Raw genomic sequence first — 17,179 nt, forward strand, 5'->3', positions numbered from 1 at the left:
GAACCTACAAATGCATAGTTATGTAGCTGATATAACAAAGGGAAAGTAGTGTAGTTATATCTGGTCAACTTTGTCTTTGGAGTTACGCATTTTGCAATAAAATAAGTAGCATGATTAGGCAACAAAAGAAATTTTATTCTTAAAACAAATGGCAGAAGAATGGTTGGCTGTACAGTATTATTTCATTTGGCCTGGACAGCTTTCGATGACATCATTTACTTACACATTAGAGGGATAGGAATGTAAGACAATTTTCCTGGCAAATTAAATATATTGATATTGGAGTACAAATAAAAAGTTAAAACAGATCCACCATTCATCTTTGCAAGTAAAAGTAAAATACAACATGTTTTGTATTAGTATAGTTTGGATAAGTTATGAGCAACTGGCTGCAAGTGAGTGATCCAGAGTTCTTTGAACTTTGTCCTAGGAATGAAGGTCATAAACTCCCAGCCAATATGTGGAACTCCAAACTGATAACCACTGAATGGAAACAGGATTGAGGGAGTGTCTTTGCTGGAGAATCATGTGAACAGAAGTTGCTGATGCTTTGTCCAAGCATTGGCAGTTGTAATAGTGAAAAGAGTATGGAGAGAGAGGAGTGGTTAGGTTAGGACATTGTGCCATAGGGTCTATGTTGGGATTCTTTGTTAGCTCAAGGAAGGCACTAGGAAGTTAAAAGAGCTCCAGAAAATTGTGACAATGGTTTTAAAAGCTGGGTGGGAGAAAGGGATTCCACAAGCTAATTTCATCTAGTTTATAACAACAAGGTTCCTGGCAAGCTGAACAGAATCTGTAATGGCTATGCAGGGAAGATAATTAGCTCTTCAATTTGGGAAGCAACAGTAGAACTAAAACAAAGTGCTGGAAGATAAGGCTAAGGCTAATATTGGATATTTTCTATAAAATACTCTATATTTAAATTAAATAAATTAGTACTGTTACACAGCATATGTTAAACAGAACAGTCTGGCACAGGTACTCCTTCTGGCTTAATTAGGCAATTAGGTGTCTTGGAAATCAACAGTAATACTCATCAGAACTTCAGTAGAAAGTGGTAGAAACACCACATTAAGGCCCCACATGCATTTTCCTTACTCTTGGGAGCCCCTAGGTATTCAAAAAGTTTCAAAGCTGGTAGTAAAATTTGGCCATGCCTCAATATTATGGCATTGTCAGTGGACAACAACTCCTTACTCTTAAGCATGATCAATTCAGAAAGCAAATCTTGTTGTTCCTGGCAATTTGTTTAATAGCCTTAGGCTCTGACGCAGAAAATATGTGAGTGCAGTCAGATTTACCTGTGTTCACACAGGAGCTTTCTTCATTTGTTCAAATGAAGAAAGGAGATGAGCAGGATACTCAAAAGCAGGAAGCAGATTTCCACCTGAGCATATCACTCCACATGCTGTTTTGAATTTGGCCATTGAGATAGTGTGAGTGTTCAGCCAGAGTGTTTTAGCCTGCTAGTTGAATTGATTTTGTACAGAAAACATTCGTGGAACAAACATTGGAGATCCCACTGTGTGTGCCCGACTGGGGATGGTACTGGAATTATTGGCTGTTTAACAAAGGTTTTGTATTTATTAACTCACAACAGTTTGTTTATTTGTTTATTTATTTATTTATTTATTTATTTATTTTGGTGGCTCAGAAGTATCTTTTTAGGCTTTGAACAAAGACGCTAGCAGAGGAATCAACTAACTGACTGACCAACCAACCAAAAAAAAGCACAGTTGATAGAGCAGGATTGATTTCTAAGCAGGTCAGTTAAGCAAAGTGGAAGTGATAGCCACTTTGGCAGTTGTTCTCCACTGAGTAGCTGAAAACATATAGAAGACTTCTGTGATGAGTTTTTTTGTTTTTTGTTTTTTGTTTTTTTTTTTTGTATTATAAAACAAAATAACTAATTCTGCCTGCAAGAGTTGAGACCACATCCACTCTCTGCAGTAAATTAACACCATTTTCTCAACATTACGCTGAATCTATATGAGTCTCATAAATCATTCAAAATTATTTTCAGTAATATCCTTATAATGACTAAATCTGTGGCAGTTGAGAAATGAAGTCAGCTACTTAGTGTATACACTAAATACTGAGATTTATCTAGGCATTTTGTCTGGTGTCTGTAAAACTCACTATTTTTGAATTTTATGGTATTGCCTGAAGCATGTGTTTTCTATCAATACAGTGGGATCAGATAATCATTGCAATGAGGGTTAGCTAGTAAAATTCAAACAGATGAGTTGCTGTATTTTAAGGACCATATATTATGTCCCAGTACAGGAAGTACTTAGAACCAAATCCAAAAAGGACTTTGATGCCTAACATGGGATTTAGGCAGAATTTAGGTACTTAAACAGGAAAGTATAATCTTGAAAATCTTTTCTTAGTTTCTGTCTAACCCAGGTGGTGTCAAAACTCCCTCAGAGGCTTGTTATTTTAAAGTTTTCAAGGTAGCTGGTGTTGAATAATGCACTACTAAAAACTGCTGCACTAGCAGGCCTCATCCACAAGTTAATTAGCACTTTAGCACTTTGTTCATTCCCCCATCCAGCCATGGTCCATAAACTGTGTTCCCTCACCTAAATCCTTGGGGGGGGGGGGAGGGGGAAGGAGTCAAGGCAGTGGAACAGTTTGACAGGACCAGCAGTCATGATTATCCTTTCTATTTAAATGCAAGAGAAACAAGATTGGAATATTGTTGTCCTTATTTTTTTTTTTTTCCCCGGCTTAAGGGCCATAGTAATCTTTCTGAAAGCTGTCAAACCATACACTATCCTCTTCTCATCCTCTCCAAGTGGCTGAAGGCCAGGAAGAGCCAGGGTTTTGCTGGTGACTCAAAATAATGTCAGACCACCAAGCTTTAGTCTTTTGGGGAGTGGCTATTCCTCCTCTCAGAGGAATTAAAGATTACTTGGTAGAGACAGAAAGAACAAGAAAGGTTTTGACTTTTCTGTAAGGTACAGACATTCACCTGATCATACCTGTCCTTCAGAGGTATCAGAAGTCCTCATGGTCTCTAGAAATTGTGGATTCCTCCTTGCATTAAAATCCTAAATATTAAGTATGATGTCACCTCAATTTTAAATGTTTTGGTCTTTATTTTTGTCTCTCTCTAAAACTGATATACTTCAGGTATATGTTCAAGGTTTTTAGTTAGGAGTCACAGATCTAACTCAGACTCAGGCAAGTGTAGGAGGGGACTGCATGGAGCAATGCTCAAGCTCCACCAACTGCTCTATTCAGATTATGAAATTTAAGGCTTCCATTATTAGGCTTATAGCTTACCTGTGGACTCTCTTATGCAATTACTCTAAATTACATTTATTTTGCACAGGCATTAGTTTCCATTTTTAATAGTAAAGCTAACAATTAATAATCACTTACACTGTTCTTTACACTTTCAAAGTGCTGAACAAATATTAATTCAGTTTCTTCATAAAACCTTAGGCTTCTTGTGAAACTAATAGGCTGGCTGAATCTTACCTTCATATTCATGAGCTATAGTTTCTTTCCCATTATGTTTTAGAATTAATACAAATCAATTTTACAGCTATTTTTTTTAAAGGAACTTCAGCATCTCCAAAGCACAGGTTTATGTCCTTATTATTTTATGAAACGAAAGTTGCAACATAAACCTGAAAGATTTTGTATGTAGGGTTGGAACATTTCATAACATCTTAGAAATTTTGTTTTAAAATTTTATTTCATTGTGTTGAAAATGTATCTTAGCATATTTTTGAAAAGACATGGAAATGAGTATTTTGGGCCTTCAGTTTAAAAAAAATACTTCTTGGTAGCTTATGTAATAGACTAAGCTTATGTAAAAACAAAACAAAACAAAGCCAAATACTAAACAATGAACCCCATAACAACTTAGAAAATAACAAAAACAAACAAACAAAAAAACAGAAACCATGCCAGTCTTTTGTTGCAACATTTAATTTCATTGGATTACTAGAAGAGCAAAAATACATGCTTTGGAGATGGTGCATTTCCTTGAACAAATGACTTTACAATTCATTTATGTTTATTCTGAAATGTGTGAAAACACTAGTGATGGTTTATACATATGGAGCTATGACTCAGACAATCTACTAGCGTCACAAAGAGCCTGAGGTTTTATGAAGAAATGAGACTGACTTCTTTAATCCTTTTCCAGTTCAAGGCCACATTCAGCTCTCAGATGTGCAGTGTATACAAATATTTGTATAACCTGAAATCTCCATTGCTATGCCCCTGTATATAAGTAGAGTGGTCAGATATTCAAGCTTTATTGTAATCTATGCATTATTCTCTTGAGAATAGAATCTAGCACTTTGGGAAAGGTTCTTTTTAGATAAAACATGACAATTGTTTTATTGGTTTTAATGTAAAACAACTGCTGGGTTTCAGAACAAGTAATACATAGCATGAATTCTGACAGGACTGAATGACTGCTGTGTGTCACATCAGTAGAGCTTTGTTCAAGGGAAATTCAAAAGATTATAAGATCAGCAGAAGAAAACGTGCACCCCACTTGCACCATTTTGTACATCAGACTTGAAATTACTTTTTTTTTTTTTTTTTAAACTCAATAAAGCTGTTAAATATTCATTACTATGGATGCAGGGAAAATGTGAGCTTGACTTCAGGTTTTGCACCCAAAGCTGGTTATGTGTTTTATTCAGTGGCTCTTTGTTACAAAACATATAAACTGCCTCTGGTACTCGAAGTTGTTCCCCATCCTTCTAGGGCAGCACCTTCCTCAGAGGTATGAGATAATCAGACTCCTTCTCATTTGTATTTAACCTGAACTTATTCCTTGCTCCGCAAGGGGTCCTGCATAGTCATGACAGATGGACAGTGATACCACCAATGCTGTGTTTCACTCAGCTAAGGCAGTCTCCTTGGAGTCAGAGTACTTACAGGGAAGCTAGGAGGATATGGTGAATATGCTAAATCTGCCTCATGATCCATCTAAGTGTTTTCCCCAGCATCTGTCTGGATGAAGACACTTTGCTTTATTTAGGTTCAATTTGCCAGAGGTTTGAAGGAGCATCCACTGCTTCTTCCCTTAATAGGATATTTCCAGAAGGAACTGGATGAATCATAGCGTCATGATTCCTAACCTTTAGGTGTATAGATGCTTAATCGAATTCACAGCTCTCAAATGACAGCCTCAGGCTCCAAAAATGATGCATTGGTTAAGCATGCATCAAAAAATTAAGCTGCTCAGAGTCAGGTTGACAAAAGGTCATACTCACAAAAGGTGCAGGAGGAGAAATATGTGCCCCAAGTCACTCAGCCTGGGTTGAGTGGAGCTACTTCCCACTGCTCAGGATTCACAGCCCTGAGTCTGCTCCTGCAGGTACCTAATGCCTTTCTTTCAGAGACTGCCACTGAGACAAAGCTTTGGAAGTTAGCAAAAGTAGTCTTATGACCCTTCTTACCTAGTAAAAGTAGAAGTTTCCCAGTTAAGTTATTCACAGAAGAGGAGGGAAATATGCCTTTTTCCAAAGGGAAGTAGAACCACATCTACAAAAGGTATGTTCAAACCTCCCAGCTTAAGGAAATTGGTGGATGCGAACATTCTTGGTCCTTTGCCTTGAAACTGGCCCAAATTGCATGGTGTAGTTAAATATCCATTCGGCCAGATAAAAAAAAGCTTGAATATAAGTACCAAGCTTTTTGACTGGAGCATTCACCTTGATGGAAGGGATGTGGATTTCATTCTCTGCTCTCAGATGTATGTAATATAAACCAAGGAAATTGTCCTTTTGCATAGTATCTAGCAGACATGTTTTCTTTATCCTGGGTGAATAATTTTACTATTAGTCTGGATGTTGGTCTCTCCCCATTCTTCCCATTCCTGACCAAACTAATATATATATATATATATTATATATATATATATATATATATATTATAATATATATATTATAATATATTATATATATTATATATTATATATTATATATTATATATTATATATTATATATTATATATTATATATTATATATTATATATTATATATATTATATATTATAATATATATATTATAATATATATATATATATATATATTAGTTTGGTCAGGAATGGGAAGAATGGGGAGAGACCAACATCCAGACTAATAGTAAAATTATTCACCCATATATATATATTAATATATATTTTATATATATTATTTTTTATATATTTTAATATAAAATATATATTAATATATATATTAATATATATATATATATATATATATATTAATACTAACAGAAAAGCTTCAAAAAGAAGCTTAGGTATTTTAGTTTAGTTTAGTTCAGCCTTTCAGGGCAATTTTTCAAAAGCGATTAGTTGACTAAGGAGCCTCAATCCCAATTAATTTCCTAATCACAAACTATTTCTGTGGGGGTTGACTTGGGGTCTGTTACCATTCCTAGGAAAAAAATACAGCTTAACATCATGTGGGTTTCCACAGGATGGTGCCTAGATGAAAGGTGTTCCAATTAAGCCTCCAGAACATTGTGTGAAGAGAAGAGACATGTCACGAGGCATGACACAGCTGGCAGGTGTAGGGGCTGTATGAGCTTTCAGGGTACAATGGCAATCCAAATCTATCAAGTCAAGATGAGCAGAGAAACGCTGTGACTCACAGAAATCACATGAACAGCCCTGCCACAAACCCACTCATCATGAGAAGTATCTGTTTGAGTAGTTACTGTATTCCCCTTCTCTGCCCCAGGGCTTTTCAAGAGCATCTCAGATGTATTACTGCTAGCTGCTAAGGTGTCAGGCATTGTGATAGGTGAAAGATCCACAGAACATACCAATTTAAAAGATCAGATAACTTGCTCAGAAGAGATAGCTGCACAGAAAGGCATACAAATATTAATCACAGAACATTTGGCAATACGTGGGTGGCTGGTTCTTATAACTGTTGTGCTTATTAAATATATTGGGATTATCTTGCTGTTACTTCTCAGTCTACCTTGACTAAAATCTGAACTGAAAGTACCTTAAGCCAACATTTGTCCACTCATTTTAGGTAACAGAAGGTATTCACCAAAAGTGATCCACCTCAGATCTTGATGTGCTGCCACAATGCACATAACTGGCACTAATCCCATCAACTGTTCCAGTTGTTCCCAAACTGGGGACCATAACTTCTACTGTAATTGTTAAACTAGCAGTTTAAACTAACCACTGATGCTGATATCTGGGGCTGCATGAAAATGACTGGTCTGTAAGAGAGGCAGAATCAGAAAAAGGTTACATCCTCTCTTCTGCAGATTTATTCTATTGATATTTTCTTTTCAACATTAATTATTGCTCTTCTTTCTTTTCTCTCCAACGTCTTAAAAAGCTTCTTTTTAACAACACAATGACAGAATGGTCCAAATCTCCTCTCTTTCATTAGTGTCAAAAGATTATTAAAGATTATCAAAAGATATATTAAAGACCTGTTCAGGCCTTATTTTACTAGGAAAACATTTCTAGTTCCCTTTTCATGTCTCCATCCTTGAAACACAAAAAGCTTCCCCATGGACTTTGTTGTTTTTTCCATTTTTGCTATAGAAGCTCTCAGTTAATGTCAATAGAAACAGCTTAGATTAGAGGAACCCACTGCAGTGTCTAGAAAACTGACTCAATTGTCATGAATGAATTTATTACACTAACATATGCTAAAACTTAAAGCTGCCAGTGCTGCAAAGAAAACTGTCTGCAGCTCCTACTTGCATTTGCAAGACCAAAAGGGATTCAATTTTATTCTAAAAAAGTGTGGTGCATTTGCAGCTGGGAGTGAGGTAGACTCAAGATACATTAAGTAAAAACGACATTACAAGTGCAATAGAACAGATGGAAGCAAAAGTGAATTTTTATCATGACGATCCATTAATGTTTTGCAGCCAGGCAGAGAAAAACAGTGACCTGGAACAAATCAAAAAGAACGATGCTTGACTTATGCTTCCTTCTGCAAAGTGTGACCCATATTCATAGTTTTTAATTAGAAGTATATTTTCTTTATGGGGTAATGAGCTAATTTCTGTCCATTTCTGTAATTCATTAAGTACCCAGGTTAAATTACAAATAAATGGGGAAAAAATGGACCAGTCATTGGACCAGTTACCAGAAGGATTCCTTATAAAATAGTAAAATAGGGAAATCGATCAGCACATTGCTCTGTGCTGACCAGTTGCATAAGCCACTGGTAACCTCATACAACCTTGAGTAAATCTTGCCATCAATATTTAAAACAAGTCTAGCACAAAATATTTTTTTTTTTTTAATCCTCAGCTAGTCATGTAGAAGACTGATTTTGTCCCATAAATGACCTCTGGAAACAAAACCAAGTGCACATCACTTTTTTCTGCTAGGGGAAATATGTCCACCACATATAAGACTGGCAAAGCAGTGCAGAAGAAAGTACATTGACTTAAAAGCACTTTCAGGGAGCTTCTGAATGAATACAACAGTGCTATCTGAAAGGATATTGGGCCAGGTCCTGAGTCTCCAATTTGAAAGAGACCCTGCTACTGCTAATTTCTGTGTTTAATGTTGGACACATAGCTGACCCTTTACATATATACCTACTAGTTGATCTGGTCAATCACAATGTCAAATGCAGTAAGACTAGGCTTTAAAGCCTCCCTCCAGTGGAACGTAATAATCCATCATTTGCAAAATAAACTATCTACCATGACACTCTCACGCAGGCCCTGACATTACATTGTTTAGACAAGAAGACTGAAATATTCATCAAAAGTGTAATGACACTGGACTCTCCATTGCACATGCCATGAATCTGGTCCACACTGCATGAACACACAGTTACTAGGGCTTGAGCTCAGAGGCTTTCATGATGGAGCAGAAGAGTGCTACTTATATTTGGTGTTTTTGAAAACCTGCAACAGCAGCTGTAATAGTTTGTGTATATGCTTTTGAAGTCAGAAAGGATTTTGTAACCATGTTTTCATCATTAGTTGGCATGTAAGAGTCATGCTACCCCTTCATTTTCTCAGCTGTGTAGTAAATGTTAACTTTGCACAATGGTATCTTCATTAACTATAAATACTCACGGAAAGGGATTTTGGGGAGAAAGGTTATGTTGATCCACTCATGGCTATGAATCTTTCTTCTAAAGGATATTTTAGTTTGGTAGATGGTGAGAGTAAAGGAGTAATGGAAGTGATAAGCAAAGTGAGAAGACAGAAGGTTGCTCATACAGTGGGAAAACAGCAATGGTAATTGACAACCTGATGACTTATTTCATTCTATGGATTGGTGTTTGGTTTTTATACTTGGGGTGCTATAGTGTATTTCACTGAGCAGAGAATAAGAAGCAGAGAGATGCCAGAAGAGTGTTTTCCATGGAAGCTGGCAAAATCCTTTGGAGTTGCTCTCTGCCTCTGACGGGTGTTTGCTGCATTCTTCCAGGCAAGTTTTATCGTGTCTAATCAGCAGTGTTCCAACAGACAGCTGATTCTGGGAACAAATTCAGAGTGCTTAATCCCTCTTTCTTTTAAACTGCTTGAAATCAGAATCAGTTCTGCAATAATGCCAGTGTAAGCAAGGAAAGAACTGACATGGTCTCTGCTCTGTCTCCTCATTCTTCATATCAATACATATGTGAGGTGTGCATGAGAGGTAACTCATGTTGATCATGGAACCATTCACACAGAACCAGTGCAAGAGTACAAGAAAAGATAGATGGTGGCAGATGAGGAGGACAAAGAATCAAAAGATGGGCCTTCTTCACAAGAATAAAATTTGTAGGAATTGTTGGAGAATAAAGCATTGTGATTTAATATTATGAAACAAATGCTAGGTCTTGGTGATGTTTACCATTCAAGGAACAAGATGGTGTTTAACAGACTGAAGCTGACATGGATCTGATCAAGCCCCAGGTGAACTGGCATTCCCCAGAATGCTATGAGGGTACACAGTTGCTGAACCTTATTTGTCCTTAGACAGGGTATATGACTGGGAGAGTTCACCCAGGCTTTGGGGAAACAGTCCCAACCTAAGCTACAAATATACAGTGCTTCTTGATGGTGGGTACCCACTGACCCAGTCACCTGCTTTATGGATTCTGCAGATTCTCACAACCCTTCAAGTACTCTTTAAACAAGCTGCAAAATCACACAAACATTTTAAAGGTTTGCCCTGTCAGAGGTATTTGATAGGAGTAGAATAATATACACAGAGGTATTGCAGTGGGGTTCAGAAACAACAAATCTTGTTTACGTATATATATATGTTTATATATATGTTTATATATATATATATATATATATATATATATATAATATATATATATATATTATATATATATAATATATAATATATATATATATATTTATATATATAATATATATATATATATATATAATATATATATATATATAATATATATATATATATATATATATTTTTTTTTTTTTTGTATGTTTGTTCAGTTTTCTCAGCTCTTAAGTGCATGGTTTCCAGATTGTGTCAGAGTCTATTCTGGAATCTGTTCTTTGTAGTCCACAGTTTGTTCCCTGGCATCTCCTCATCTCGGCTCATGCTGTGCCTTACCTGATCCCAGCACTAAGGTCTGTCACCTGAAAGTTTTCCATGTCTAGCTGTAGGTTTCCTGTATAGCCTTTCCATGTTCATATGCTACCTTCTGGAAAACAATCCCTTTTTGCTTGGCTTTTAATAGCTTTATGTAGTTCAGTGTCAGTTTACTGCAGAAAAGACTGAAGCAAATTGATTTATTTGAAACTTTTTGTCACTTAGATTGTTTGGACAAGGCTTGAAACTTAAACACTGGCATGCTATTGTTCCTTTGTTCCTACTTTGGACTGAAGGGGCTTTTTTTTTTTTTTTTTTTTTTTTTTTTTTTGCCAGGAATGGTGGATATCCAAAAACACTGTTCCATGTTCCAGCAGTTTCTCTTTCTTTGAAATGTCAACTAGCAGTACCCTGAAAGTGGATGGTCTGTGGTGCTGGAGCAGGTTAGGCTTGATATGGGCTGAAACATTCATGTATTGCTCTGGACTCACATTTGAAACAGCACCCATATTGTCAATTAGCTGGTGAAAGGGAGGTAGATATGCATTTTGCTTTCTGAGTGAGGTTGGCTGCAGAAATAACCTTTTTCATGTGCGCCTAAGGTGATATGTATGTAGGGTTTGGTTGACCTTGACCCTTCTGCATCGTGGTGGCTGGAACAAACAGGTTCCCCTATTTCTAAGTAGTGTTATATTACTATTTAATCATCATTCTCAAGAAATGGCAACTTTAATTTCACGGTAATATTTGCTGTTCTAGACTCACTAGTTGTGTCAGAAATCCAAACTCTGGTGAGCAAATCCTCGAAGCTTGACTGGAAAAAGCTTTTGAACTCACTGCCTCAGATGGAAAACAAATCTTAAAGCTTCCAATATTTATGTTTAGGGGGAACTAGCTGAAAAAAAAAAGAAAGATTTTATGAGCCCAGAACAAAAATAGACCATTAAAAATCTTATTTTGTTTTCTCCCTTTGAAAATTCCTTTTTCATTTTAATTAAGCTCTCACAGGATTCATGATGTTGGAGAGTTTTCAAAGAATTTTTGTTGTTGTTGTTGTTGTTTTTTTTTTTTTTTTCTCCCTCTTCAGCTCTCAGCTCTACTTGTTGTAAATATTTATCTTTTCTGAGAAAAGCAGTTGAAGCAAAGGAATGGCTGGGAGTGTTCAGAAAACTTAAAAACAACACTTTTAGACTTTTACAACTTCTACATTTTAGAGATAGAAAAGTCCTTACAACTCCTCTATTTTACTTAAATTGATCCAAACTAGAAAAAATATGCCCAAAATTGTGTTGCCTTATAGTTGTAAACCATGACCATAGAAGCTTGATTTTTCTTCTAGGACTAGAAAGATATAGATGTTGCTATAATACATTGATTTGTACTAAATTCCACGCAGTTTTGGCCTCCATCCTGCAAATGCCAAGCTGGTCATTTCAGATACGGGTTTCCTGAGGGGCTGACAGAGGCTTTATCTCCTTCACAATAGCTCTGGCAGCTCCCGTGTTCCCAGGAGAAGATCATGACTTTTCTCTGTATTTGAGAAATGGGTACTGCATACACCCAGAGATGCTCACCAACGCTTCTCAGCAGCTGCAGGTGCTTCACCTTGACTTCAGCCAAGAGTACCGTGTCTCCTGGGCTGTACTGCTGGGTGCTGTCCCCCACTCTGCCCCTATGTCATGGGATCTCATAGTCTCAATGGGCATAACATTATAGGCATAAAAATTCTGAGCTTCTAGAAGAGTGGCTTTATTTCCAAAGCACATAATAAACTTGAAATACAGAATACAGTCCAGAAGGATGCTTCAGGTTAAATATGACTTAGATATAAAATTTTTGTCATACAACTTGAAAATTGGTCCTTGCATCAGTTGCAAGAACTGCTAGTTGCAAGAACAGTAGAACTGCTCAGGTTCATCTTCTCTGGTATGGTATCATCAAAACAAACAAACCAACAATAAAAACAATAACAATCAACTTCCCCCCCCAAACAAACAAACAAACAAACAACCACACAACAAACACACACACAAAACCAAAACACTCTAAAACAAAACAACAGTAACAAAACACAAAACAACAAAAAATTCACAGAATAAAATATGTCTTTCTTACACACTATGACATTTTGTTGAATTTAACAGGAGTCATACAGACAGGAGTAGAATTCGGCCTGATTAGCTGTTAGGAATGTGTACTTGACACTTAAACAAGACTCCACATAAACAAGCGTTGAAGTAGTACCATCACCCTCTGCTGAACAGAGAAAATGACAGAAGAAAAAGTAAGGTGATTTTTCCCAAATCACCCAGATCTTTCTAATTCCACTGGTCCATAGGACCAAAGTAGGTTCATTCCCACATAAAGGAAAATCACTATCACGTGACTTAGTTTATGAGAACTGAGGGAAAAGCAACTGCTGGATGTGAAAATTACTATTTGAAAACTACCTGTTTTTAATTATGTCTTAATAAAAGAATAAGTTTCAAAGATTTTTATGGCTAGCATAAAATAATTTTCCAAAAATAGATTATATTTTGAGGAATATATGTTTCTTATTCTTTCCAAAGACTATACATGGAGATGAAGCAGTTTTATGTAACAGGCATGAAATAGTCTAAATATCAAATGCTTTCTGAAGTTACTACATGACTCTATGTCCTTCTCAGGCTTCTTAAAAAATGAGAAGATAGAAGAAGGGTTTTCAAGACTTGACTGGATGAAACCCCAAGGAACCTGGTGAGATGTCATGTCTAACCCTACTCTGAGCAGGATGTTGTAATGAAGACGCTGTGAGGTCCCACCCATCCCTACTGGCTCTATTATTCTGTGGCTTTCTGAGAGCTGGATTTGGCCTTTAGAATGACGATTGAACATGTGCTAGTGCCTCTCTTTCTCCACAAATATGTACATATGTGTGCTTACATCCAGCTATACTCTCAAAACCTTTTGCCAATTTGAGTTGTTATTAATTATTGTGATCTAAAAATAAAACCTTTTTTCCCCAAGATTGAAAGATCTTCAGGCACTACTAAGCAATTCACTGTGTGTTGCAGCATATAAGTAATGACTGAAGAGTGTGAAACTCCAAGCAGACCTCTGCATCAAGATGAATAGATGAGCAGAGTACATTCGCTGAAGTGCTTTCTGTATGGGTGAACACAACAGTGTGTTTGAAATATATCAAAAGGAACTGTTGTGTATTTCACACTTCTCAACAGTGAGGGCAAAATGTATTGTATGCAGTACCTTGCATGTAAGAGTTACAAGAAAAATAACGGAACATAATGCTCCTCTGAATATTAAAACAAGGTTCAGAAAATGCAGCTATACTTTTGGCAGCTGGCTGATATGTCAGCAGCAATCAAACTGGGGAGAGGAGGCTGAAATTAGCTCCTTTCTCTGCTAATATATTGTCTATAATAAGGTCCCAGATTTTTCCCATTTGTTTGTTATTTAGCAGTTCATCTGAACAAATATCTGTGCTAATAGAGCATTCATAAATGATTACAGCCCTTTGAGCATTTGCTGCTTGAAATTTGCTTGCTGCCTGGGCTACTTGGTCACCTATGAACACGTCTATATTACATAACATTGTGCCATGGGGGAGATAGCCAAGATAGCTCAAGAAGAAGGATGGTATGTCTGCATGGCACAGTGCCACACTGCGTACTCACCTAGGTCCCAGAGGCTGTATAAATAAGTTAGCTCCATTCAGTTGGCACAGCTCTATGCTGACCTAGCTGTCCTAATCTGAGGACTAGAACTGGCTTGTTTAGAGGTAGGTCAGTGTGGATAGAATTTCTCTCCCTCATTCGTCTGACCTCAACAATGATGTCGCAGTTTATTCCCCCAGTTTTTTTTCTCATTCATCCTCTTTTTTTTTTTTTTTTTTGTTTCATAATGAAACAACAAGGATGTTTAAAGTTACTTTCCATACATACTTGTGTAAGAAATTATTTGTTGAGTTGGCTTGCTATAAAAGTGAACAAAAAGAGTGTAAAAATGGATAATTAATACTATTAAGATTTCACAATCATTGTGCAAAATATGATTTCCCTCTGTTCACTCAATACTCTTGCTTTTGGCAAAGCAAGCTGCTACCTTTCATTAATAAAAATATATGCCACTAAAAATAGAAGATAATTACACAGGTTAATGAGTAAAGATTGGACACTACATGATACACATCTGAATTTCTTGCATTTTTCTTTCTAGGTTGAGAACCTTTGGTAATCTAATCACTGAAACTACCTGGAATCATTATTAATTATTATTATTATTATTATTATTATTATTATTATTATTATTTAATTACATAACTGATACTGAACAAGAAAAGCAGAGTGAATTGTTTGTATGCTCTGTAAAGCATCCTGCTATCAGACTGTTCTGATGTCTTACTGCTCCTGGTTTAAATTATTTACATGCCTTTCCAATTATTTTCATAGTTTATGAGAAGGCATAGGACTATATGAGAACAGTGAAAGAATGTGTCAATGTATACTTCATGTAACATTATGCTAATTTGCTCATCGGTACAGCAAAACCCATCTTGGTGGGTTTGAACCATTTTGTATAGTGTGGCCTTTTTCAATGTCAGAAGGATAATCATGTGAGATAGGAAGAGCTCAGGCTCTATGTTCTCATTACCGATGATCAGGGTGTGTGAAGATCTCATAAAAACATCAGGAGCCTTCTTTGTACCCTCCAGTTCTGCTGTTTCTTTAAAGACCATTTGCAAAAGAAGAAGAACCTGACATAACCACGTCAATGAAAAAATAGTGAAAGTGAAGTGAAAAAAATAATCTCAAAATCTATTTCTCTTGCCATAATTTGTGATTTTTGGCACAGAAAACAATAAGCATGAGGAAAAAAAAAAGTAAGATTGCAAGCTGAAGACAAGTTAATAAGAGGAAGATTGCATAAGATTTAAATCAGACAAGAAACATTTCACAGCAGAAACTTAGGATGAAAATTCCTTCACATCCTCCCAAGGAAACCCAACACGGAAGCATGCTTAATGGTGCACAGCACAACTGCCTTTTGCTGCAGGCTAGGAATAAGTAATTCAAATGAATGAGAGAAATTTGTATCTTAGAAGGAAAGGATATTTGTATCCTCCCTGCAATGTGATGTTGTAAAAGTTCACAGAAGGGCTGTTACCAGATGGACTAACAAGCAGAGTAAGGGGGTTGTTAAGAAACGGAAACCTAATGAGAACATTCACAAACCAAGAAACTGAAATGGTAAAAATGAAGAACAAAGCCATAAATGTTCCAACCCTGCTTCAATCCATGAATAACAACATGTATGTAATTAAGCTGGGGGTTTCACGAACAATTTGACATGCTGGAAGTGTTGCTATTGCTTTGCCTGCCAGATACATGGACCATATAGTAATGAGTAACAACACACAAGCCAGTGTATGTTTTAGCTGGTATGAGCCAATGTCCATGTAGCTGAATTAGGGCAACACTCAATGAACCAATGAGCCCTGCAGAAGAGCAGGTATAAAGCTTAGCTAGCCCAGAGCATGAGCTGGATGAGCTCCCACCTACTGCAGTGTGGGGAGAGGGTCAGTCTGTACTTCAGAGCTCTGGTTGAATGTTCCCTAAGACAAACAGAGTGTTTAAAGGGAAAAAAAAAAAAAAAAAAAAAAAAGGAACTGTATGTGTATCCAAACAAACAAATAATAATAATAAAAAGAAATGAATAAAGAAATGAGTGCTCCCCCTCCCCTCAGCCCTCATAATTAATAGTTTTACATCACATTGAATGTAATGCATACTAAATTGATTAAAACATAGCATACACTAATGGGCTAATGCAAGCCTCTCTGTCTAATGAGTATGTACCAAAACAGCCGAAAAATAAAGGATGGTAGACTTGCCCCTGGGTTACCTCCATTGCTTGCAGTTAATGTCAAATTATATTGGCAGTGAATTTGGCCCTTATACAAACACTTCAGTGGCACCATTTTCTCATCGCACTTGCTTTCTTTCCTACAGTAAGCACTAAAACAACAAAAAGTAGTGATAGACAAAGAAGCCACCTTTTCTTATACAGAGCTTGGCAGGCACAAATTGCTAGGCTTCAGCTAGCAGGTCTGTTGGCTTCCATCTGCCAATTTCCTTTCCTGTAACATCAGCCTTTTCTTTGTTCACTCCAAGATTTGTGACCTCTGAGCAAGTTTTCCAGGGTTCAGACTCTGATCTAACCAAGCTTTCCCTGACTAGAATGGGAATTGGCTTGTCTGTTCATGTGTTTTCCTAATAAATCTGCAGTGTGTTGCAGCAACTTGTTTTATATCACCAGGAAAGATGTGTCTTTAGCATAACTTGGTTAAACATTTTTCTGAGAAAAAAAAAGGGGGGGGGGGGGGAAGGGAAAAAAAAAAAACACAACACAAACAAGCAAACAAAACCAAATTCAACCAAACAAAAAGCACTGTCACCCATGTTGACTGCTGAGACTCCTGCAGCCTTCCTAGCAATGACTGAATGACAGTTCATCTGTTGGTGTAGAGCAACCTTCCTTCTGATTGTCTTTGATTCTTGCTAAACACATCATCTTACCTGAGATATAAACTGGAGTGTTTGCCAAACATAAATATCATTTCGTCTATAGGAAGTCATACAGTA

The 17,179-nt window shown here is 36.6% G+C and overlaps 1 long non-coding RNA gene across 1 annotated transcript in view; it reads left to right on the plus strand.

The window, feature by feature from the left end:
* LOC137855618 (uncharacterized) overlaps positions 1–16,684 on the plus strand; it is a 65,628-nt gene extending 48,944 nt beyond the window's left edge. The window contains exon 3 of the long non-coding RNA XR_011095853.1: positions 13,205–16,684. This is a non-coding gene — a long non-coding RNA (uncharacterized lncRNA). The remainder of the gene's footprint in view (positions 1–13,204) is intronic.
* Positions 16,685–17,179: the final 495 nt, after the last annotated feature.

The sequence above is a fragment of the Anas acuta genome, chromosome 4 (genome assembly GCF_963932015.1).
Source record: "Anas acuta chromosome 4, bAnaAcu1.1, whole genome shotgun sequence".
Classification (NCBI taxonomy): Eukaryota; Metazoa; Chordata; class Aves; order Anseriformes; family Anatidae; genus Anas; species Anas acuta.